This window comes from Nelumbo lutea, chromosome 6 (assembly GCF_056320005.1).
Source record: "Nelumbo lutea isolate HS-2025 chromosome 6, American lotus-T2T, whole genome shotgun sequence".
Lineage (NCBI taxonomy): Eukaryota > Viridiplantae > Streptophyta > Magnoliopsida > Proteales > Nelumbonaceae > Nelumbo > Nelumbo lutea.
This window is the reverse complement of record NC_142689.1, coordinates 32,903,802-32,928,884: the sequence shown is the minus strand read 5'-3', so window position 1 is coordinate 32,928,884 and position 25,083 is coordinate 32,903,802. Positions and strand designations below refer to the sequence as shown.

At 42.1% G+C, this 25,083-nt stretch overlaps 1 long non-coding RNA gene across 1 annotated transcript; it reads right to left on the bottom strand.

Moving 5' to 3' along the window:
* Positions 1-347: 347 nt before the first annotated feature.
* On the bottom strand, positions 348-24,525 carry LOC148848418 (uncharacterized). Its single transcript, XR_016101467.1, has 3 exons — positions 24,080-24,525; positions 23,110-23,301; positions 348-883 (listed from the first exon to the last, which is right to left on the bottom strand). It is a non-coding gene; the product is annotated as an uncharacterized LOC148848418 (long non-coding RNA).
* Positions 24,526-25,083: the final 558 nt, after the last annotated feature.

The window sequence follows — 25,083 nt, the reverse complement described above, 5'->3', positions numbered from 1 at the left end:
CAGCTTACCAAATCATGGTGAGAAGTGGCCACAACCTTGGCAATTTAAATTACAGACTTCTTGACCCATGTATTGCAATAATGTGAACGCGGATTGATTTTCAACTCACAAACTACCTGGCTAGGGTTAGTATATATGGTTAACGAGGAAATAGTGTGAAAAATTTTAAAAGGACGAAAGGTAACACAGTTGCAGCATTCACATGATATACATAGAAAGAGTAGCGCCTACCAGTCGGTGAGTCCCCACCGAGTAGGCATTCTACATCAAACACTAAAATATGGCAATCACAAGCCATCTGACCTTCATTATTGCCTTTCATTTGCTCTCAACATACCACCACCTTCTTTATGTTCAGCCAAAAATTATAAGTTCTTATTATAAAACAATATGCTATTTCTTTTGAATGGTGAGAAATGCTCAAAAAAATTGGTGGGATCCATGGCAATCACAAGCCATTCACATGATATACATAGAAAGAGTAGCACCTACCAGTCGGTGAGTCCCCACCGAGTAGGCATTCTACATCAAACACTAAAATTGGGCAATCACAAGCCATATGATCTTCATATTGCCTTTCATTTGCTCTCAACATACGACCACCTTTTTTGTTCAGACACAGTATAAATTATTATTATAAAACAATATGCTATTTCTTTTGAATGTTGAGAAGTGCTCAGAAAATTTGGTGGGATCCTATCCATGGGAAGATTTACTCCACCCTTCCGTTAACCAAAATATGACTGCATCTAGGAAACCCAATCATAATCAATCCTCATTCCTTCAAACTCCAGTTGATATACTTGAAATCAATTTTAGCTGTTTTACAAGATATGTATTCCTCCAAGAAAGACTTGTGTGGAGTGTAGACTACCATCTTCACCTGCATCAGTAACAACTATGCTTATTGTCATATCTTTCATTCAATATATAATTCAAGCTCTGAACATGACCTGTTTTACAGATGGAATCCCAATGAGTGGCCCAAAGCATCAACCAGAGACCAAATGAGATTTTTACTGCAGTTCATCAATATGAGTATGGTCTTTCTTATAAAGAATTACAACATTTGAATGTGGTCTTAATGCAAGCAGTTCAAGCGAAATTGCTTTTCATTAGTATCTATCACATGTTCACCTACTAGAGATGCTAATTCTCAAATATTATACTGATTTTCCCAATTGGTAATGAACTAAAAATCTGTTAGGAGAATGGAAATAAAAAACTGGGCAACAAATGCCCAAAAATAGTTGAAAGAAATAAAAAACAAAACGATGCAGTATATAAGTATGGAAAACAACAAAAATGATATTAAGTAAATTCCCTAGAGCAAGTGAAAAGCAGTCAAAACACTTCTTCAAAAGTCATTGTAAGAACGTCAGGGAAAGTGGTGGCTGGTTTCTGATACATCTCTAATGTTGTTGCACACAACATACCAACCTCCTAATTTGGTGCTTCAGATAAACGATCCATCTTATGGCATTTGTCATTCAACCTCTCAGTAGGTTCTTTGAAAACAAAAGAAATATGCCAGTAATAAACGTAAAGACCACTCTGTTAATCTGTCTCAGCCTTCCACATATGATAACCATCACTAATCATCTGAAATCAATTTGAAGCTTACTAGAGCTCTTTATATTTGATCCATATAAAGTTCTAAAAGTTTTTGTGTTTTATTTTTTATTATTCTTTTGAGCACAAATGCATACATAACATTCTCCTCATGATGTTCCTAACATTTGAACAAGTCCCAAGTTATGCACGTGAAAAATGAATTTCCTTGTCCACTAACTAGTTGTGTGTTTTCATAGTTAAATTACAAGTACAAAGTCATTGGAACTTTTTTAATCCAAGATCTGAGCAAGCAACACCAGGCTTCCTTTGGAAGTCATTGTCCTCTCTAAGATTGTAATAAAGGGAAATTAATGATATTCTACATATGATGTAAGAATTCAACATAATTTACCACCATCAACAACTAACTTCCACAAAAAGAAACACCTATTTTGATTGTTAGTAAACATGCCCATATCCTTCCGCTTTTCGAGTGTCAATTTATCCTCGTGGCTGGTAGTGAGAACCTCTATTCTCTACAGGCCATGAAACAGATTTGGAAGACAGTAAAAGAGGTTGAGGCTACCTTTAGATTGGTCAATAGATCTGCAAATTCTTTGGCGTACTCTCTTGCCAAACAAGGGGTTTCTAGGGATCAGCTTTTCTGGGCTTATTTGTAATCTTAACAATAAGTGGGCTGGCTCCGTTGTTGATCTGTGTACTTTTTAATTAAATGTAATTAATAAAATCTGGAGTTAATGGTCAAAAAAATTATCTATAGTTGTCATACTTATGACAAAAATTGTTGGCCTCTATAGTATTTATGTCTTCAATAGCAGTGACTGCTTTTTTTTTGCCCTCATTAACAATAAAAATCTATAAATGTACTGCATATAAAGAAAAGAGAGAGAAGCATGTAAGGAGTATACAAGAATGGAAACAGGACTCTACTCTGCACAAAACAGAAGCAAAAGCTTACCTACATACCAAGGTTCAAAGTATCAATACATATCGGTTTTCAGGGTCACCAAAATGCCAAATACTGAGATTTAGGTCCTTTAATAGGTTTATAAGTATATCTATGTCTGAATTATCAAAGTGGAAAAAAATATGGCATCAATGGTCTGGAACTCTGGATACACAAAATTGTTTATCTAGAGTCAGTATTGATACTTTGAACCATGCTACAGACAAACATTTTCACAAAATATACATCTTACCTGAGATTTCAACTTCCACCCTCAAATTAAAAAAAAAAAAAAAAAAAAAAACAACAGAACCAACGAACATAATCAAATATTCAAGCAGTGTTTTAAAAGGCACAACAAGTGTATGCCTTGAGGCAAGCCTCCAGGTGAGGAGGCATAGGGGAAAAGCCTTGAGGCACATGGTGAAGGTGTTCATACACGTGAAAGTATGAAAAACACACCTCTAGTACAAAGGCGTAACAAAGGCATATGCCACATAATTCTTCTTCTTCTTGAGGAGGCTTACATCTCTTTCCGCTCTCAGGAGACTCATGCCTCCTGGGTTTTGAATTGCCCCATGCCTCAGGGTAATGGAAAGCATTGCATCACACCTCCATGTTTTAAACATTGGATCCAGGATATTGTAGAGAAGATGGGCCGAATGGCCCATAGGCTGTTTATCTTTTATGTTCTTTTCTGTAATAGGCCTTAATCTGGGCCTATCCTTTCTTATGTTATATTCTTTTAATTTTCTGCCCAACTAAGGGCTTCTCTGTAAATTACCAAAGTTTAACTTGATAAAATAGAATTGAGGGTGTAAGAGAAGAGATTATGTTAGAAAATCTCCCTCTCTGAACCCTAGTTTCCGCCACCTTCTTCATCTTCTCCCCTCTAGAATTCTGATTTCTACTATTTTCTTTTGACTTTTTGCATCTTTTTAAACAGTCATTTCCTCTCTAAAGGTTGTTTTTCTTCTTGGTATCAAAGCAGGCTCGGTTTTCTTTCTTTCACCTTTTTTTTCCCATACACAGTGTGTATGGAGAACTGAATCGTATGAATAATTAAAGACACCTTTTTTAGCCCAATTATTAGTGGTTTCTGGAGAGAAGATGACTGACTTTGTCGCCCCCTTGACAGATTCAGGGGTGTTGCCAGAAACCCTAATTTTCTGGAGTAATCTGATTGTGGGCCCCAAAGGGAGTTTGGCCTAGGCGCTCAGTGACTGAAGGCTTTCTTATTCTCCTTCTTGAAGATCGAATCAAGTGGTTTAGTGTTCTGTGAAGTCTACAAGGAGCGGCTGATTTTTCTCTGTTTCTCCCAGGTGTGACACAAATTACTGGTATGGCAGCATAGAGGTTGGCTCACAACACAGGTTTTGTTCTATCTTCCTTTGGTGTTTTTCGAAGTTACTTGAAATCTTTTTTAAGGCATTTAAGATGATAAACCCATCAGACATTGAAAACAAACATGTTGATGAATCCGGACAGGTTCCGAGAGCCTCTGTAGACTCTCTACTGGCTGTGACCACAGTCAAGCTGAATGGAACTAATTATCTGGCTTGGTCACAATCAGTAAAGATTCATATTTGTAGTAGAAGCATGTGGGGTTTTATCTCTAGGAGCAAAAAGGCTCATTCGAAAGATGATCCATCATATGAAAAGTGGGTGCAAGAAAATTATACTGTTATTGGGTGGTTTGTAAACTCAATGCAGCCACAGATTAGTCAACACTATTTGTGGATGAATTCCGCAAAGGAAATTTGGGATAGTGTTGCTGAAACCTATTCCCAAAAATTAAATGTGGCCAGAGCTTACAAGTTGAGAAGCGATGTGAAGAATCTAAAACAAGGGGAGAAACCATTAGTTGTATACTTCTCAACACTGAAGTCTTTATGGCAAGAAATAGATTTGATAGAAGCTGTAACTTGGGACACCACTAATGATGTTGAGACCTACAGAAAACTGGTTGAGAGAAATAGGGTGTTTAAGTTCTTGACAGGACTAAATCTAGAGTATGATATTACAAAACAAAACATTTTATCCAATGATAGTGGCTCACTGTCTCAGGCATATGCCTTGGTAAGTAGTGAAGAAAGCAAGAGACTTGTCCAGGTCCAAGGGGTTGGTCTTAATGATCACTTTGCTAATATGGGAGTGAAACCAAAGGGGGATGCAAGAACTCCAAGTAGCTCAGGGAAGAAAGAGATTGTCTGTGAATACTGTAAAAAGCCAAAACACACTAAAGACAAGTGCTGGAAATTGCATCTTGAGCTACTACCACTTCGGTTCCAAAAGAAGCCTGATAATAAAAGGGCAGGAAGTGCTAATGTTGCTATTGGTTCAGATAGTGACAAGTACCAAACTGAAGAGATGTCGGCTAGTGTGCAGTTAGCTGCTATGAAGGCTGAATATGAGAAGTTTGGGAGGATGATTTGTCACCTAGAGGGTGTGACCTCTTCTTCCAACCCTTCAGAGAACTCAACATCTTCTGCATTTGCTCATTCAAGTATACGGGCTTCTGCCAATCATGCAACCATTTCAGGTAATCGTAGGATCCCTCGGATTATTGATTATGGTGCTTCTGATCATATGACCAACATTTCTACTTTGTTTGTTTCATATGATTTACTTCCTGGACGCGACAAAATCACCCTAGCCAATGGCTCTCTTGCCCCTATCTCCAGCAAGGGAACCATCAAGGCTACAGACTCCTTGGTTCTTCCTTCCGCTCTTCATGTACCTAGACTAAATACAAACCTATTATCTATAAGTAGCATAACTAAGTCATTAAACTGTTGTGCAACCTTCTTCCTTTCCTACTGTGTTTTTCAGGATCTGGAGTCTCAGAAGGTGATTGGGAGTGGCCGTAAGGCGAATGGAATATACCTGCTTGATATTCCTGAACAGTGCCATGAACAACCTGGAAAAGCTGTTTTTGGTCTACATCTACAGATTCTATCAGTTGAGTCATGTTATGTCATTTTCGTTTGGGTCATCTTTCTTTTTCTGCATTGAGTCATTTATTCCTAGAGTTGTTTAAGGGAATTAGTTTGTCCAGTCTTCATCGTAAGTCTTGTGAATTGTCAAAACATTGTAAAAACAGTTATCCTTTAAGTAATAAAAGATCTTCTTCTCCTTTTAATATTGTATACTCTGATGTGTGGGGGCCTTACCATTTACCCTCTATGGGTGGATACAAATACTTTATCTTGTTCATTGATGATTTTTCCCCGTTCACTTGGATATTTTTTATGAAGTCCCGTGATGAAGTACCCAGGCTTGTGAGACAATTCCATGAATCTGTCCTAATCCAGTTTGATACCAGGATTAAAATTTTCAGATCCGACAATGCAAAAGAATATTTTGAGAAAAACTTGTCCTGTTATCTCACTGATTTAGGGGTTATCCATCAAAGTTCCTGTGTTAGGACCCCAGAACATAATGGAGTTGCTGAAAGGAAAAATAGACATTGTTGAAGTTGCAAGAAGTATCCTATTTGCCTCACATGTCCCTACAAAGTTTTGGGGTGATGCTGTTCTCACTGCTACCTACCTTATAAACCGTATGCCATCCAAGGTTTTAGGGTTTAAGTCTCCCTTCAGTCTCCTTCATCGGGACAATGACCTTTTTCCTATTATTCTTCGTGTCTTTGGCTGCACCTGTTATGTACATATTCCAAGTGTCCAAAGACATAAATTTGAACCAAAAGCCCACAAGTGTATCTTCCTTGGTTATACCCCCATACAGAAGGGTTACTGTTGTTTTGATCCGAAAACTAGCACTCGGTATGTCTCAATGGATGTCACATTTGATGAGCTTTCTTCCTTTTATGGTTCCTCTCTGGAGAGACATTGTCCAAAGGAGGAGGATTTGTCACAGGTGTTTGTTCTTCCTCTTCCTGTCCCAGTTGAATCTTTTGATGAGTCTATTCCTCCTTCAAATGAATCAAGGGAGGATCAGTCACTTCACTCTCATTCCAGTGTTCCTATTCCTCCCCCTTTACCTCCTCGCCCTCTTTTTAATCCCAGGATGTATCAAAGGCAAAGAACCAGAAATGAGAAGGTTGTTTCCCCTACAAAACATGAGCCTCATGCACTTCCAGACAACAGGTACTATTACAGTTACAAACCTCCCTCCATACTGACTTATGAATAGGGCACGTCACCAGTAGCTGAGGTGGACACACAGCTGCAGGCAAGAGACACTACACTGAAACTCCTCAAATTCCATCTACAGCAAGCCCAACAGCGAATGAAGTTGGCCTATGACAAGAAGCACCAAGAACTGGAGTTCTCCATGGGGGATTAGGTCTATCTTCAGTTCCAGCCGTATCGGCAGACCTCAGTGGCGAGGAGGGTGTCTCAGAAGCTATCCCCTCGATTCTTTGGCCCATTTCAAGTGACAAAGCGAGTCGGGCCAGTAGCATACCGTCTCTTCCTACCAGCTGAATGCCAACTGCATCCAATATTCCATGTCAGCCTCCTTAAGGCCTGTGTGTCTCCTACCAATACTATCAGTCCTACTCTCTCACCAATCACCGAGTCAGGGGAGGTACTATTTGAGCCCATGATGGTTAAGGACTTATGTTGGGTTCGTAGGGGAAGGAAGGTGGTCAAACAGGCCTTGGTAGTATGGCGTGGCTTGCCTCATGAGGATGCCACGTGGGAAGACTACATTTAGCTTCAGAAGCAGGATGCCACGTGGCTTCCCTACACTTGACCTTGAGGACAAGGTTGTTCTTGAAGAAGGTGGGATTGATAAGCCCCATAAGAAGAATATCTCAGAAACACTTCAGGCCCATAGGCCCATTCGAAGGTCCAGAGCTTCATGCGGGTTACTCCACCAATTGCATCTGTGTACACATGTCGCCCACGTACTGAGTAGAGGCATGTGTGCTCAGAGGTTGTTATGGGTTGTACGGCCATGCACTATAAAGGCCAAAATGTATTGCGTGAATGAGAAGTGAATCATTTTGCAAATTATCCCTCTCTCTCTCTCTCTCTCTCTCTCTCTCTCTCTCTCTCTCTTTTCTCTTCGGTCTCGTCTCCCACCGCCATCTGTTTCAGGAGGGCGAGCTCCCTCGAACCAGCTCATCGGCAACCCAAAAAGAGCAGGGTCTTAACAAAAACTCTCATAATCCTCTCTAATTTCAACACCTCCCTCGGTGACATCTTAAAGATTGAAAGGTAGTAAATTGGCAGGTTAGCTAAGGCGGATTTTATCAAATGTTATTCTTCCCCTAAAGAGATGTTTTTCTTCCGCACTGCCAATCTCTTAGCACATCTTTCTACAATTGGGCCCCTAAACCTGATTTCTCTTGGGTTGTCTCCTAAAGGCAAGCCTAGGTATTTCATTGGCCACAAAGTAGTAAGGCAACCTAAAGATTCAGCTAATGCATTCAGCTCCTCATTTAAGTTTTTTTTTTTTTTTGATCAGCAACACAGAATTGATTTCATTAATAAAAACAAAGCATGAATACAACAAAAAGGAAAAAACACAGCTACAGAAAAGCTGACCCAACCCAATATTACAATTGAGCCCAATACAATTGAGTTCTTTGTACCCCTTGCTTAGCTAGACCATCTGCCAAGATGTTAGCAGTTCTTCTCACCCACTAAACTCTGATTGTCATGTCCTTTGATAGCAATTTAAATCACCTGAATTCATTCCTCAAGTGCCATGTCACCCCCTCCCCCTCTTTCATCCATTTCACAACAGTTCTCAAGTCACCCTCAATGATTAGTCTATCAATGCCCAGCTCTTTTACCTTCTCGACCCCATATACTGTAGACAATAGTTCTGCACTTGCCACATCACCTTGTTCAGCAGGTCCAGAGTATAAGGCTATGATGTTTCCTTCCTCATCCCTAATGACCCTCCCCCCCCTCCCATGTCCAAGGGGCCCAGATTACCCAGACAATTCCCATCAAAATTCAGTTTCTTCCAGCCACATATTGGGGGTGCCCACTTTGTCAACAGGTTTCTGTCTTCTAGATGATGAGGCAGCAATAGTAGTCCAAGCCCTAAAGAAATCTTCAACCTTAAAGTCTGAAAAAGGTTTCAGAATTTTTGCCCAATGTGCCACTCTTAGAGTTATGATTTCTACCAAGGCTTCTTTGCTTCTTTCTCTTTCTTCAAATACTATTGAATTTCTTTCCTCCCAAACTGTCCATAACACCGCTGCTCTCCTAATCTCCCCAAGACCATGCCCCTCCATTTTAGTGCAGCTGAAAATAGAGGGGCTAAATAATCCTTCCAACCTGTCAGGAGAAGACCATCTGCATCCAAAAAGGGAAGAAAACCAATTCCAAATAAAGCTAACAATAGAGCAAGAGATTAAGATAAGAAAGGCAGTCCCACCACCTAACTTCCATAGAACGCACCAGCTGGGGGACAAACACTGTTGAGCAGGAGAAGAAGGAGAAGAAGAAAGGAGGAAGGAAGAAGAAGAAGAAGAAGAAGAAGAAGAAGAGGCAACTGAGTTAAGGCCTCAAAAGCTCAGCTTCAGTCTAGTGAAGCATTGTATTTATACTATACTGGCAATACAACACAATAGGTCTACAAAATTACAAAAATACCCCTACGGGTACTAAACCTATGTATAGTACATATAATACACCTGTCAACACTCCCCCTCAAGTTGGGGCATAGATATCAATCATGCCCAACTTGTCACAGAGACCTTGATGTCTGGAATGGTTTAGCCATTTTGTAAAGATGTCTGCTAGTTGGTCTTCAAAGCCGTTGTATGGAGTGCATACTTCGCCTGTGATGATTTTCTCTCTGATAAAGTGCTTGTCAACTTCAATGTGCTTTGTTCTATCATGTAGTACCGGGTTGGCAGCGATACTTATAGCTGCCTTGTTGTCACAGAGTAGAGTCATGGGTTTATCAACTAGAAAACCCAACTCTCCCAATAAATTCTTTATCCACATACCTTCGGCTACTCCGTGTACCATTGCACAATACTCAGCTTCAGCACTGGATCTAGCTACCATGGTTTGCTTCTTACTCCTCCAAGTAACAAGGTTCCCTCCTACAAAGGTACAGTAACCACTAGTAGACCTTCTATCACTTTGAGATCCAGCCCATCCGTATCTGTGTAAATTTCAACTCTCAAATGTCCATGTTTCTAGAATAATAAGCCAGCACCTAGGAACTTCTTAAGATACCGTAGTATTCTCTCCGCTGCTTCAAGATGAGTGGACCTAGGTGCATGCATGAACTGGCTGAGGACACCAACAACATATGCTATGTTTGGACGAGTCATAGAGAGGTACAACAATCTCCCTACCAGCCTCTGAAATTGCTTCACATCCTTAAGAGGTTCACCTTGGTTGTCACTTAACTTATGGTTGGGGTCAATGGAAGAGTCAGCTGGTTTAGCCCCAATCTTTCCGGTGTCCTTAAGCAAATCTAGGACATATTTCCTTTGGGAGATGAAGATACCCTTTCTTGATCAGGCAACCTCAATTCCAAGGAAGTATTTGGCGGGTCCTAGATCTTTCACTTCGAACTGAGTGGCAATGAAGTCCTTCAAACTTTGAATTTCGTCCTTCCAGTCACCAATAACAATTATGTCATCCACATATACTATTAGGGCAGCCATTTTACCTTCTACTCTTTTTACAAACAGTGTGTGATCTGACTGACATTGCTTGTATCCCCTCTGCTGAACTGTAGTATGAAATCTGCTGAACCAAGCTCTTGGTGATTGTTTCAACCCATATAAAGACTTCTTCAACTTGCACACCTTTTGTTCACTTCCTTGAGCCAAAAAACCGGGGGGTTGAACCATATAAACTTCCTCTTCAAGGTCAACATTCAAGAATGCATTCTTGATGTCAAGCTGATGTAGATCCCAATTCAGATTGGCAGCAAGAGAAAAAAGGACTCTAATAGAGTTCATTTTGGCAACAGAGGCAAAGTTTTCTGCATAATCAACCCCATATATTTGAGTAAAACCCTTTGCCACTAAACGAGCTTTATACCTCTCCACGGTTCCATCAGCCCCATGCTTAACAGTGAACACCCATTTACACCCAACTGGATCCTTTCCCTTAGGGAGATCAACAAGTTCCCACGTGCCATTCTTATGAAGAGCATCAATTTCTTCCTTCATGGCCTTCATCCATTCTGGTACTGAGAGAGCTTCTGCCACATTCTTGGGAATAGGGATATTGTCAATGGAGGTAAGAAAAGCACGAAATGAAGGTGAGATGTTTTCATAGGAAACAAAATTGGAAATGAGGTGTTTAGTGGTGCACGACCTAACACCTTTCCTATGGGCAATGGGAAGGTCAAGATCATTAGCAACAGGGAGATTGGGAGTCCAGTTACCTGAGTGAGTATGATCTTCCCCCAAAGAATTTGATGGCATTTGAGGTACGGCTTCTGGATTCTCCACAGCTCTTGAACCTGGTTGGCCTTTACGACGACGAGAAAAAACACGGAAAGGTGGAGGATCAGAAGGAGAAGAGGGAGAAGGAGAAGGAGTAGGAAAAGGAGGAAGTTGAACCAGTTTCTCCTCATGCCTACACTCCCCCTGAGGAGAAACAGGAAAGAAGGGCTCATCCTCAAAGAAGGTAACATAAATAGAGACAGGAAAGAAGGGCTCATCCTCAAAGAAGGTAACATAAATAGAGACATAGAATTTCCGAGAAACAGGATCAAAGCAACGATACCCTTTCTGAGAGAATGAGTAGCCAAGAAATATGCACGGGATAGCACGAGAGTTCAATTTCCCCCCGGGTGGGAGATAGGTTTTGGACAAAGCACCGACAACCAAAAACAAGAGGAGGAATAGAAAGAATAGGGGCCTTAGGAAAGAGAAACTGATGTGGGGCTTTGTACTCTAACCAACGAGAGGGCATTCGGTTAATGAGGTATGTAGAACAAAGGACGGCCTCAAGCCAAAATCGTTTGGGAACATTCATGTGGAGTAGTAAACCCCGTACCACTTCAAGAAGGTGTCGGTTCTTCTGTTCAGCCACACCATTTTGTTGTGGCGTGCGGGCACAAGAGCTCCAGTGAAATGAGCCATGTGAAGCAAAGAACTCCGTGAGGTCATATGAAAAAATTCTTTTGCATTGTTTGATTGAAATATTTGGATTTCGGTCTAAAATTGGGTGAAGACCATCCGTTGAAAATCTTGGATAATTTTTGGTACTTCCTCACGGGTTCGCATTGGATATACCCAAGTGTATCTGGAATAATCGTCAATGAAGGTAATGAAGTACTTGTAGCCACTCTCAGAGGGTAAAGTAACAGGGCCCCACACATCAGAATGCACAATGTGAAAAGGAAACTCAGATGTACTATTTCTTTGAGGAAATTGAGTTCTACAATGCTTGCTCAACTTATACGTTTGACAAGAAAAATTAGAAACAGACGCAGACTTACACAGTTCTGGGAAAACAACTTTCAAGGACTCAAAAAACAAATGACCTAGACGACAATGCCACAAATACATTTTACTCTTTCTGAACTGACTCATAGACTCTGTAACATGAAGGCCAGCCGTATTCTCCAACATATAGAGTCCATCAACCATACGTCCCCTACCAATCGTCCTCCCCGATGCCAGATCCTGAATCACACGATAGGAAGGGAAAAATGTCACCAACCAGTTTAAGGAATTTGTAACACTACTGACTGAAAACAAATTCATAAGGAATTTTGGAACATGAAGAACGTTAGAAAGAGTAAGGCCGAGGGGAAGAGAGAGAGTTCCTTGACCAGCTATGGAAGTGTATGATCCATCAGCTAGTCTCACTTTATCTCTTTCGGAAAGAGGGTGATAAGTTTGAAAGTAAGAGGACATACCAATCATGTGTTTTGACGCTCCAGAATCAATGATCCATGGAGAGTCAAGGTCGTGAGAAGCAACATGGAAAGTTGTAGCAGGATTACCTGATGTGGATGCAAAAGAGGTGGTGGGAGGAGCATCCATCTGGCGAATTGCTCTACCATATAGTTACAAATGGTCACAGAAGGAGTTTACAATATCCTCCCTTGGGTCAGATCCAGAGTAGCTATGTTAGCCATGTGGTGTTTGAGTCACAGTAGAAGTGGAGGGCTGATTCTCCCGAGTAACCTGTTATGGACGCCTTCCTCGGGAAGACGTACCATCGCCGCCGGCAGCAACAGGCCCCGGGCCCACCGCCAACAGCAGCAAGGATTCAGTGATGCTCATCCTACCCAGTTCGGCAACAGCAGCCTTATCTAGATTAGATTAGCTCATTTTGCTTGTTCTTATCTTATTGTTCTTATCTCTTATCTTATCTTGTTAATAGCTTATCAGATTAGGATTAGCTTAGCTTATCTTATCTTGTTAGTAGCTTATCAGATTAGGATTAGCTTATCTTATCCTTAGCAAGATAAAACTGGAAGTCTCCCTATTCAGCAAGGAGACTCCCTTTGATTAGGACTCTTGTAATCTCCTATTTAAGGAGACCCCATTATTGAATGAGATATCAAATTATTCAGTCAAGAGTGAGTTAGGAGAGTTGGTGATCTCTTGGACAAATCACCGAAGGTGCCAAGATAGGTTCATCACGAGCAGGAAGGAACAAGGGAAAACAGGAGGTTTTCCCCGTGGGCCGACCCGTGACGAGATCCTATTCCCGGGCCCGCAACAACTTGGTATCAGAGCAAGGCGTCATGGGAGATCTGGAACAGCTACCTTCCAGGGTCCACGACCTCGAGCACCAACTCGTGGAGACCAGCTCCGAAGTTCGTGAGATCAAAGGTGAAGTGCGAGAACTGCGACGACTAATGGAGATGTTTCTTTCCAGCAGGGAAAGGAACTCTGACGGAGGGACAGCAGCTAACGACCGCCGGCCAGATCTGCCAAAGTCTTCCGGCGAACAGCAGTCCGTCGGCAATGGAGCAACCATCATCCCCAAGTACAGCAGGCTGGAGTTCCCATTGTACAACGGCAACGGAGACCCCCTAGGCTGGTTGTATCACTACGAGTAGTTTTTCCGGAATCAACGGACAAATGACCAGGACAAGGTAAGCCTAGCCGCCTTTCATTTAACAGAAGAAGCACAGCTTTGGTTTTATCGGTTAGAGCAAGAAGAACCCGGGCTCAGTTGGCCCCAGTTTAAATCCTATTGCCTTCTTCGGTTCGGACCCCCATTGACCAGCAACCCACTGGGCGAGCTAATTAACCTTAAACAGACCGGAACAGTTGCTGAATACCAGCGACAGTTCCAAACCCTCCTTGCGAGGGCATCCTCCGTGCGACCAGACCAGCAAGTCGATATGTTCACAGCAGGGTTAGCAAAACCCTTGCGAGTGGATGTCGAGATGCAGAATCCCCCAAATTTGGTCACAGCCATGAACTTAGCCCGCGCATTTGAGCGCAAGCTGCAGCTCAGCCGCGGAATCTTTAATGTGGGTCATCCACCGAACTCGTTGGTACCCCCAAGACCAGCAGCAACGACCCCCTCTTCTGCTACCAGTCGGGAAATGAAGCCTCCCACGACCACCACCTCTAGAGCAGTGACAAGTACAGGCAGTAACATGGTCACTCCTCCCATCAAGCGCTTGACCAGGGCAGAAATGGCAGAGTGCCGAGCGAGAGGTCAATGTTTCAACTGTGATGACCTCTACTCGGCAGGACATAGATGCAAGAGGCTTTTTTGCCTTCTCATAGATGAGCAAGAGGAGGAGGAAGGGGAACCCGTCACATTCGAACCAGAGATCTCTCTCCATGCGATCACTGGTATTAAAACCTCTCAGACCATGCAGTTACAAGCACAGATCGCAGGTCAGCCGGTGCGCATTCTCGTCGATTCAGGGAGCACACACAACTTCATAAGTGAACATGCAGCCCTGCAGTTAAAACTACCAATGGAACTCCGGCTGCGACTACAGGTAGCCGTCGCAAATGGTGAAAAAGTTCACAGTCCAGAGATTTGTAAGGACGTCCCAGTACAGGTCAATTCTGAACTAATTCTTGTTGATTTATTTGTACTCTCATTTGATGGGTTCGATATTGTTCTTGGGGTCAAATGGTTAATTACCCTAGGCCCGATTTTGTGGGACTTCAGCGCACTCACCATGACCTTCCATCTGAATGGCAAGCAAGTTTCATGGCATGGTTGCAGGGTTAAAGAAAAGACACCGCAGGTTCATGCACACCAGACAGAACCAGCAGCCATGGAAAAACTTCTCGCCGAGTTTTCAGATCTGTTCCAGGAACCGAAGGGCCTTCCCCCTTCCCGAGCTTGCGACCATCGTATTCCTTTGGTGGCGGGTTCAGCACCAGTCGTTGTCAGGCCTTATCACTACCCTCACTTACAGAAGGATGAGATAGAAAAACAATGTACAGCGATGCTGAACCAAGGGATCATACGCAAAAGTCACTCCCCCTTCTCTTCGCCGGTTCTGTTGGTGGCGAAGCAGGATGGAACGTGGAGGTTCTGTGTTGACTATAGAGAACTCAATGACCGGACGATCAAAGATAAGTTCCCTATTCCCGTTGTTGACGAACTGCTAGACGAGTTGCATGGTGCCCAGTATTTCTCTAAGTTGGACCTCAGGTCCGGATATTTCCAAGTTCGCATGGCTCCCGGTGACGTGAAGAAAACTGCTTTTCGCACCCACCATGGCCACTTCGAATTTTTAGTCATGCCATTCGGACTCTCCAATGCACCATCTACATTTCAGTCACTAATGAACGAGGTATTCCAGCCCCATCTGCGCAAATTTGTTTTAGTTTTCTTTGATGATATCCTCGTTTACAGCAAATCATGGGTAGAGCATGTCCACCATCTAAGGACCGTTTTCATACTCCTACGCCAACACAGCTTATTCCTGAAACGGTCCAAGTGCTCCTTTAGGGAGCGACAGGTTCTTTACCTCGGCCACATCATCCATGAGCAGGGTGTAACAGTTGATAGTTCCAAGATTCAGGCTATAACAGAATGGTCCAAACCTCAATCCGCCAAGGCCTTACGCGGGTTCCTCGGTTTAATGGGTTGCTACCGCAAATTTGTACAGAACTATGGAGTGTTGGCAGCCCCGTTAACCAACCTGTTGAAGAGAAACTCCTTCCGGTGGGACGACGCAGCTGATGAAGCTTTTTTGTCACTGCGAAATGCACTGTCTTCAACCCCTGTCCTGCAATTACCTAATTTCGCCCTCGAATTTACAGTCAAGTGCGATGCTTCCGGAGTGGGTATCGGGGCCGTACTACAGCAACAAGGGCACCCGATCGCCTTCTTCAGCCGTAGATTGGCTGACCGGCATCTGAAGCTTCCAGCCTATGAGCGCGAACCAATCGGCCTTGCCCGAGCCATCCAGCACTGGAGGCCGTATTTGTGGGGGCGGTCGTTCATCATCAAAACTGATCATTACATCCTCAAATACCTGTTAGAGCAGCGTCTCATCACTTCCTCTCAGCAGCATTGGGTTAGCAAACTGCTCGGGTTTGACTTCCGGGTGAAATATAAAGCGGGATCCTCTAATCGCGCAGCTGATGCCTTGTCTAGGCGAGAAGAAGACGTGATGGTTCTATGTAGCATTTCCCAACCTCGGATCTCTCTGTTTGATGACATTAAGAAGGCAGCACCACAGTCCCCAGAATGGTCGCTCTTACAACAGAAGATCCAGACCGGCATGGCCGACCCCGATTGGTCACTTCACGACGGGTTGGTACTGTATAAGGGACGAGTCCATCTTCCAGCAGACTGCCAGTTGATTCCCACCATCATCACCAGCATCCATAACTCCACCCACGAGGGCATTCAAAAAACACTATACCGCATCCGGACTGATTTCCATTGGCGAGGTATGAAGACTTCTATTCGAGATTTTGTCCAGAATTGCTCCACATGTCAACAGCACAAATGGGAAAACCTACACCCGGCAAGCCTCCTTCAGCCCCTTTCCATCCCATCGTAGATCTGGGCCGACATCTCCATGGACTTCATTGAGGGACTTCCCAAGGTAGGGGGCAAATCAGTTCTCTTTGTGGTAGTCGACCGCTTCTCTAAATACGCGCACTTCATTCCTCTATCACACCCGTACAGTGCCACTTCGGTTTCCCTCGCCTTCTTTACACATATCTTTCGCTTACATGGGTTGCCGGAATCCATCGTCAGCGATAGAGACCCGGTCTTCACTAGTGCCTTCTAGAAAGAGTTATTTCGACTACACGGCACCACCCTGGCCTACTCATCAGCTTACTGGCCACAAACCGACGGTCAGACAGAAGTGGTTAACCGCACTATCGAGATGTATCTCCGCTGTTTCGTAGGCGATCAACCTCGACGGTGGTTGGAATGGCTTCCTTGGGCCGAGTACTGCTACAACACAGCCTACCATTCCTCCCTCGGCATGACTCCCTTTCGTGTCGTTTACGGCAGGGATCCTCCCCGCTTGCTGTCCTACGAGCCTGGATCTACTCGCTTGGACGCAATCGATCACTCCTTACAGGACCGCAAAGCCCTCCTCGCCGACGTCCGCATTCGCTTATAGCAGGCCCAGCTCCGCATGAAGCTCCACTATGATAAGCACCACCGGGAACTGTCGTTCGATCCAGGACAATTTGTTTGGTTGAAGCTCCAGCCCTACCGGCAGCGCTCCTTGCGCCACAAGGCTGCCCCGAAGCTGGCCCCTAAGTACTATGGGCCCTACAAGGTTCTGCGACAGATTGGCAGTGTGGCCTACCAGCTGGAATTGCCAGAGACTAGCCGAATTCATGATGTCTTCCACATCTCCTTGCTGAAACCATTTACGGGTGTTCCCCCGAACCAAGTTCCCTCCCTGCCACCCTTGAAAGATGGCAAACTGGTCCCCCAGCCTAAAACTGTCACCCGCTCTCGTTTTAATCGTGGAATCCTTGAAGTCTTGGTGGAATGGTGTGATCTACCACCAACAGAAGCCACATGGATCCCATTGGTAGAGTTCCAAGCCACATATCCAGCTTTCGAGCTTGAGGACAAGCTCGTAGTCCAGGAGGGGAGTAATGTTATGGACGCCTTCCTCGGGAAGACGTACCATCGCCGCCGGCAGAAACAGGCCCCGGGCCCACCGCCAACAGCAGCAAGGATTCAGTGATGCTCATCCTACTCAGTTCGGCAACAGCAACCTTATATAGATTAGATTAGCTCATTTTGCTTGTTCTTATCTTATTGTTCTTATCTCTTATCTTATCTTGTTAATAGCTTATCAGATTAGGATTAGCTTAGCTTATCTTATCTTGTTAGTAGCTTATCAGATTAGGATTAGCTTATCTTATCCTTAGCAAGATAAAACTGGAAGTCTCCCTATTCAGCAAGGAGACTCCCTTTGATTAGGACTCTTGTAATCTCCTATTTAAGGAGACCCCATTATTGAATGAGATATCAAATTATTTAGTCAAGAGTGAGTTAGGAGAGTTGGTGATCTCTTGGACAAATTACCGAAGGTGCCAAGATAGGTTCATCACGAGCAGGAAGGAACAAGGGAAAACAGGAGGTTTTCCCCGTGGGCCGACCCATGACGAGATCCTATTCCCGGGCCCGCAACATAACCATATTGGCCATGTGGTGTTTCTTGGTACCTTGTTGCCCGGGTCTTCTAATTACATCTGAGCCTTGCTTCTTAGGTAAATCCTGAGCCCATTTTGGTTTCCCATGGAGATCCCAACAAGTATCTTTGGTGTGTCGGGGCTTCTGACAATTAGTGCACTACAATTTTTCCTTATCTTCTGCTTTCTTATGGTTATCCCCTCTCTTGGAAGAAGGTCCACCACTAGTAGAGGAACCCCACTTTGCCGCCAACACAATTGCATCCCCTCCGGTGTTGTTCATCAAGTTTCTTCTGCTCTCTTCAAACTGGACAAGAGCATAGACCTCCTGAATTGAAGGAAGATCCTTAGAACTTAGAATTTGTACTCTGATGGATTCATAGATAGGATTGAGACCATGTAAAAAGGCAAACACCCTTTGTCGTGAGACAAGTTTCTTGTACAATTTTGCATCTTCATCACACTTCCAATCAATATTCTGGTAATGGTCCAACTCCTTCCAAACAGTTGTCAAGTCAGAGTAATAAACTGATAAACTCCTCTCCCCCCGTTTACAAGTAGATGAAACTGCTTGCAGTTGATAAATCTTGGCATAGTGTCGAAGTTCAGAATATGTGGATTTTGCCTGTTCCTAGATCTCATTTGCAACTTCAGCCCACATGAAGTTCTCCCTTTTTTGCGGTTGCATGGAGATCAAAAGACAAGACATAACCATACTGTTCTCCTGATCCCATCTATCATGTTCTGCATTTCCAAAAGGTGGTTCTTTGATTCTTCCATTTATGTAGCCTATTTTTCCCCTTGCAGTTATGTATAGCTCGATCCCCCTTGACCACTCTAGGTAGTTTAACCCATCAAGAGGAACAACAGCCATAGGGAAGGATAGGTCACTGTTCTCACTCATTCCATTTAGCATTGTGGAGATTCCGTATGTAGCTGAATCTTCCCTATTCATGATTCTAGGTTTAGAAGTACACAAAACTAAAGGCACATTGCCTTACAGAGCTGCTACAGTCCACAACTAGGCACTTGCAGATTTTCGGTTTCACAGAGAACCAAGCACAAACACTACAGCTGCAGTACAAGGTTGTATGACCTACACTGTGTCGGAGTCCACAGAACAATATACAAACTGCACTTGTAGTGTAACCAGGTCTGAATGACCTACAGTTTTACAACTTTAATACAATTTCTCAGCTGGAAAAAAAAAAAAAAAAAAAAAAAAAACTCAGTAGGACAGTAGGAAAAGCAATACGAGTGGTGGTTCACCACACCTAATCGGCTGATATCCACTTTCCAGGGCAGCCGAACAGTCACTTAGGGTCTAGGGTTCATCAACAGTCCCTTAGAGAGCTGAATAGAGCAATACACAATTGGAGGAACGGGGGCAGTCCCTACTCATATTTTGGGACATCAACAGTCATACAAGAAGAGAACCATAAACAGAAAAAAAAAAAAAAAAATCAGTTCAATACCTAGGTCACCCGACTGTGAATAGGCAGTACAGTCATGGACTCAAACCTCTCTTCAGATCAGAACCTTCCTTCGTACATCTGGGATGGTTTTCTACAATCTTCTTAGCCGAGAAACTCCAGTTACCAGCACCTAAGGCTGAAGAAGAAAAAAAAAACTTGTAGCAGAACCCTTTTCTACACTAGGAAGTTGAACAGTCGGCCTTCTTGTAGCAAAACCCTACTCGGTAGTGGAGACTAGCAGCAGCACTAGAGAATGCTTCCTCTTCCTTGTCTTCAAGCATCAGGACTATAGCTTCAACGCAGCAGTGGAGAGAGACCTCAGCTGGTTGTTTTCTAGGCCTGGATAGTCCTGCTCTGATACCATGTTGAGCAGGAGAAGAAGGAGAAGAGGAAAGGAGGAAGGAAGAAGAAGAAGAAGAAGAAGAGGTAATTGAGTTAAGGCCTCAAAAGTTCAGATTTAGTCGAGTGAAGCATTGTATTTATACTATACTAGTCGTACAACACAATAGGTATACAAATTTACAAAAATACCCCTATGGGTACTAAACCTGTGTACAGTACATATAATACACTTGTCAACAAACACCAAGTTGGTCTTTTTCTTTGAAGCAAGTCAAAGGTATTAATACAACCATGAAACACTTCCCAACAGAAAGCATTATTTTTGGGGGAATGGGAAAGCACCAAACTTCCTTTATTGGGAAAGGAGAGGGGGAGGTAGCTACCAAAGAATTAAAGAAAGATTTACAAGAAAACAATCCATCAAGATTAAGGCCCCAAACCCTAGAATCCAAGCCCCCTTCTCCCAAACACACTAAATTCAGCAAGCCTAACAACTCTAACATAGTAGGAATTTCAGCTTCTCTAAGGTTCCTGTAAAATTCAAAGTTCCAATTCAACCCTGAAGGATGAGGTTGCTGGCCCAAGAAGTCAGATATAGGTCTACCCTTAAAAGTAGAAAGATCAAAAAGAGCAAGGAATCTCTCACCCAATGAGACATCCCCAATCCACAATCCTCGCAAAACCTAATTTTCTGACCTAAAGCCAAGTCATACCTGACATGATTTAGAAAGGTAGGAAGAATCTCATGGATGGCCTTCCAAGGAGCAACGAACGTAGCTCTACGAATATAACCAGCATCCCATCCATTGTTTGATATGTTGTGAATGCTTGCAACAATTTTGTGCCATAATTTCTCATTCTCACTAGGGAATCTCCATACTCATTTTCTAAGCAAAGCCATATTCTTCAACTTGATATTACCAATTTCCAACACTCCCTATGCCTTTAATTTCACCAATACACTGGAAGGTTTGCTAGGGTAGACTTAATAAGTGTTAATCTCCCCCCTCCCATCGAAATATGGTTCCTTTTCCACTCAGCTAAATACTTCTCAACCCTCTCCATTACAAGGGTCCAAAAACTAGCCAATCTAGGGTTGTTGCCTAGGGGTAAACCTTAGTATCTCATAGGCCACTCTCCCCCTCTCACAACCTAAAGAACCTCTACCACAGCCTTCAATTCATCTTCTTCTACGTTGATTCCAACAATTAAACTCTTCGACATTTTTTTTTGCTCCAAATAATAGATATTTTATTAATTGAATAAAGAAGATAAACAATCAGGTGGGTCTACCGACCATTCCAAACAAACAACTCTTCGACCAATTAATCATCAAGTTAGACAACCTCCCAAAGAATTTCACCACCAATTTCAAATTTTCCACCCCGTCACAAAAAATCAAGATATCATCTACAAACTGCAAATGAGTAATCAAAATATTGTCTCTCCTAATTGACCAACCTCTAGATAACTACAAGTAGTTTGCTCTTGAAATCAGCGTACTCAACCCTTCAGCTAACACCTTTCCATTAACAATAACTGAGTAATGACTAGATTGTAAGCAACCTCTAATCCATTTACACCACAAGTCCCCAAGACCACACCTTCTCATGATATTAATTAAGAAATTCCAATCCACTAGGTCATAGGGTTTCTCCAAGTCCAACTTGATCGCCACTCCCTTCCTTTTCTAACCTCTTTTGGGCCACCACACATTCATTCGCAATTAGAATTTGATCAACTATCTGCCTATCTTGTACAAAAGCTCCTTGAAATTGTGAAATAAGTGGGGGAATCACCTTCTTATTCCTCAAAGGCAACAACTTTGGTATTACCTTGTAGATACTGGTGACTAGGCTAATAAGTCTAAAAACTAGCTAGTTAGCATTACTCTTCTTTGGGACCATTGCTATGAACGTAGAGTTCATACCCAAACAAATAACTCCTCTTCTATAAAATTCATTAAATACTCCGAGAAGATCATCTTTGATTATGTCCTAGCAATATTGGTAAAATGCCATTATAAAACCATCAGGCCCCGGAGCTTTTGATCTATTCATAGAAAAAACTACTTCCTTAACCTCCTCATTTAAGTTTACCCCAACCACACAACTCCTCTAAAAATTATTTTTCAACTTTGAAAAAAGTTCAAACAACTTCACCACCTATTTCAAATTCCTTGCCTTGGAGATCTCCACCCTCACAAAAAATAAGTGTATCATCCGCAAACTACAAATGTGACATTCTCCACCTATTGTACCATTCCTTCCAACCCTCCACCCTCTAAAAATGTCCATCCTATCTACTCTCATATTCATCCTACCTAAAAATGTCTTAATGCCACAAGGACTCTTCCCATATTCATCCTAGTCCCTAGAAGCCTTCAAGAGACGAAGTCCTAATGCAACTAGGATTCCTCTCCAAGAGTCCTAGTTCAACTAAGATTCCCCTACAATCAACTCGATGCCACCCAAGTACTCATATAGGAGTCCAAGTTTCATTGGGATTCCTTTGCTACAGTCCTAGTTTGATTAGGACTCCTAGATAGAGTCTAAATTTGAATCAACTACTTGGTAGTGACATTCTCCTCTTGTCTAAGGGTGCAAAATCCTAGTTGGACATTCACACAACCATAGAATCATTCACAAACACCCAACATACGGAGTACCATAGCTGGAGGTCATCAATAATTGTCCTATATCAAAATGGCTGATCACAATCCTACAATCCTAGAACTCCTTAGGTTTAAGAACTAAAGAGACTTTGTATAAGAGACATTCATGCAACTAACAGTGACAGATAAATCTTTTCATGAATCAATCTCTAAATCGGATCATATTAATGTGTATCACAAATCACATTCAGATGGTAGTCTGAAGAATCACCTCAATGGAGAAGATCCCACCACTCCACCTAGTGGAAACTATCTATGTGCTAACCTCCAAAGTGAATGGTTCATGTTCACCCATAATTAGGATGTTTTAGGTCTATAAGGAATTGGGTTATCCGGATCTCCCATGATAGAACTCATCTATCATTTGGATGCCCTACAATATTGACTATGGACATAACAATCATAAAGAAAAGTTAACTATAAAGAGCATGCCTCGTGAGAAAGTATAACTTTTATTAGCAAAGAGAACGTGAAAATGAGCACATCTGCCTTTGAATGGAACACATGGAAATCTCATTTCCAACAGAAATAAAATAGAAAACTGAAACGTAGGTGCTTCTAATAGCTTCCTTACCAATGGATAGGGTCTATAGCTCAGCCCTAACTTGATTGGGCTGTTCCAAGTGAAGATTTGGGTAATGACCAGATGATGCCTCCACAACCCCATAAATCCTATTGATGAAATCCACTTCACATTTGAAATCTCTCAACGTCCATAGGCACTCAAGCTTAAGGGTCCATCATCCATCAGTTTCCAACCAACTACCTAAAAACAAGAGGAAATAACAAATAAGATGGCGACATCAAGAAACCAATGCAGGTGTCTCATCCTCTTAAACTATTGGACGGAGGAGGAAGAAAAACTACTGGAAATCTGCACTTGACATAGTTTGAGAAGAACAGTTAGAATTTAGCTATGCGAAAGTTGCTTCTGTTGAGAGATTTTAAGTATAAAATAAAACGATTGAATTTGGAATCCACAGATTAATATCAGAAATTCAAATATGAGGTTTTCTTCTAATATATCCTTGAAGAAATGAAATGGGATGTCCCAGTATTATACTATGGATAGCAAGTTTTGTGATTAGAATAATGTGTACAGTAGTTTCGATCCCTTAGTAGCTTCTGAGATGAAAATTAAAATCAGTATCAATGTGGTGCCAATTAAAATAGCTCTACATAATATGATTCAGGCGCAGCATAGGCAAGTCCTGATCGTTCTTAGTTGAATCTCTGATGGAGTTAAAACTCAAAAAACAAAACAAAAAAAAAAAGTTTTTGTGGGCTTTGACCAAGCAAAAAACCCACACGCCCACCCCCTATAAATAAATAAATAAAAAGAAATAAACGTAAACAGCTTGAATTGTAAACATTTCGGGAGTGGGCATCAAAGTTATAAAGCTCCAAGGACAAAAATTGAAAATGGGTAGTAAATATTTGCCTCCTCTGACACCTAATTAGCTGAGAAGACAAAATTTTTATCAAGACTTTCACTCTTTTCAGTAAATTTTAGCATAAAAAAACACTGGACGTTCAATAATCACCTTTCTTATTAGCTTCTGAGCGTCCTCTTCCGACATCGGAGGCTGATAAGAAGAAACTGGGGTGCACTCTTGTTGAAACAGAGAGAGAGCAGAGGCATTAAGAATAAGGATTTTATGCTCGGTATCGACGTTGCCCAGCACCCTCTCTGCAAAATTACTCCCTATTTTTGCCGCGAACGGCTCTCTCGCGCCAAAATCACCCAAAAGATCGCCACACAAAGCGTGACAACTTCACCTTTTGCCTCGTAGAGGCGTATTCGAGCTCTGAGAAAGCATAGGAGAACGTTAATTTAGCCCGTTTGCCAAGTCTTTTTAGGAAGATAGCTTAGCTGATGTTACGCATTGAATTTTGCACGAAGATGCCGAAGCTATTTTGGCATATACATATCTTTCCGTGTCATTTTACGTGAGGATAAAATGTAAAAATTTTTATTTGGAGCTTTCTCAAATCAGCCGAAAATAGGCTTTTCACGTCTTTTTTACGTTCGGACTTTTGACGATTAGAACTTTGCAAATGAATAAACTAAAAATCGGTTGCTCAACTTATAAATAATCAAAAGGCCGTTCAAAAAAATATGCCAAACAGGCCCTTCATCTTTCATAGAGGCTGTGGAGTTGAAGGAGAACAGGAAAGTGATAGAGAAGGCAAATAGGCTTGGCGAGACACCATGGTATAAAATGGAAATTTGGTTTAGTTTTGCATCAATATCTTGCCAATTTGCCATCTTGGCAAACAATTTCAGTTTGAAAAGAATACAAATACAAATACAAATATATAGACTGCAAAGTTGGTTTACTTTTGCAATGAAAATTTTATTTTATTTCCAAACGATTTTTAATTGTAACAGATACAAATACGAATCCAGATGTTGAAATATATCTTTTTAACATCAATCATCTTGGACTTTGAAAGGAGTACAAATATAAATATGAACAATATAAATATACACAAAATACAAGGTTTTGCACTCTATTTATATATTTGTATTTGTATTCCTTCCAAA